This window comes from Trachymyrmex cornetzi, unplaced genomic scaffold, assembly GCF_001594075.2.
Source record: "Trachymyrmex cornetzi isolate Tcor2-1 unplaced genomic scaffold, Tcor1.1 scaffold296, whole genome shotgun sequence".
Classification (NCBI taxonomy): domain Eukaryota; kingdom Metazoa; phylum Arthropoda; class Insecta; order Hymenoptera; family Formicidae; genus Trachymyrmex; species Trachymyrmex cornetzi.
The window spans coordinates 17,017-18,569 of record NW_017297648.1 but is presented as its reverse complement, the minus strand read 5'-3'; the positions used below and the strand labels follow the sequence as shown (position 1 = coordinate 18,569).

Sequence of the window (1,553 nt, the reverse complement as noted above, 5' to 3'; positions counted from 1 at the left end):
CGGTGCGGAAAATGATTGCGGAACAAAGAATGCGTCATTCAGCGGACTCAACAGTTGAGTGAGCACTCGCTGTTATTGGTATATTCTTCTAGATCTACAATTCTGATTGGATGAGCTAAAAGAATACACTAATAACATCGAGCATGGCACTCGCACTTAGCTGTTGAGTCCGCTGAATGCGCCCATTGAAACAACCAATTAGCGCTATTCGGAATAACGCAGAATAAAACTGATTGGTTGCTTTTGTGACATATTTTCTTTTCCGCACCGTGTAATTTCACCCTTAGACCCTACGTACAATGGAGGAAATATTATTATAGGAATAGAAATAAATAGTAAAATTTCAAAACAAATTAAAATTTCAGAACAAATATTAATATTAATTAATATTAATTAATATTAATATTAATATTGTAAACGCCATTATTTTTAAGTACGCAAATATTTGCGGGCATCTACATTCAATATTTTGGCATTTATCTTAATCATGGAAATTAAAACCCAAATAACTCTTAAGTTTATCTCAATTTTGAAGACACTCAAAGGTTTAGGGTTTACGCTCATTTATTGCGTCTCATACCCAAGTGTTGAGGGTAACCTTTAGATGTTTAGTGTGTAAACTCAAACTTGAGTATGAACGTTGTGAACGCTCGATCTTTGAGTGTATATACTCAATGTTTGAGTGTAAACACTCAAAATTTAAGTGTAAACACAAATTTCAGAGTAAACTCTCAAAATTTAGGGTTTACACTCAAATTTGAGTATAAACACTGAAATTTTCAGAGTTTTTTCCGTAAGGAAGGGACCGTGGAAGACGACCGTTGTCCTTCTCATTAGGGAGTTTTTGCAATACTGTTTATCCAGATACGCTAAGATCTTATCTTCTTCTTTCGTTATCTTAAGCCTGCAGCTTAAATCTACACGATGCTTGTTTTCCTGCTGGATTCCCTTACGGAAAAAACTCCTAAAATTTGAGTGTTTACATTTTAAAAAATACTGAAAAAATACACTGAAGGTAACACTCAATTAATGATTATTTTGGACGCTCAACCTGAGTATAACTCTCAATTTGAGTGTTATTGATAACTTGGATGTTGAGTGTTAATCTCAAATTGATAGTTAACTATAGTGTCAGGGTGAAATCACACGATGCGGAAAATGATTGCTGAAAATTCTGATTGGATGAACTAAAAGAATACACTAATAAACAGCGAGCATGGCACTCGCACTCAACTGTTGAGTCCGCTGAATGCGCCCATTGAAACAACCAATTAGCGCTATTCGGAATAACGCAGAATAAAGCTGATTGGTTGCTTTTGTGACATATTTTCTATACCGCACCGTGTGATTTCACCCGTAGACCCTACGTACAATGGAGGAAGTATTATTATAGGAATAGAAATAAATATTAAAATTTCAAAACAAAGAAAAATTTCTGAAAAACAAATAAAAATTTCAAAACAAATGAAAACATAAAAATTTCAAAACAAATTAAAATTTCAGAACAAATATTAAATTGTAAACGCCATTATTTTTAAGTACGCAAATATTTG

The 1,553-nt window shown here is 33.3% G+C and overlaps 1 protein-coding gene across 1 annotated transcript in view; it reads left to right on the top strand.

The window, feature by feature from the left end:
• Positions 1 to 1,553, top strand: part of Cyp304a1 (Probable cytochrome P450 304a1) — a 9,284-nt gene that overhangs the window by 2,034 nt on the left and 5,697 nt on the right. The gene's annotated exons all lie outside the window — the stretch shown is intronic.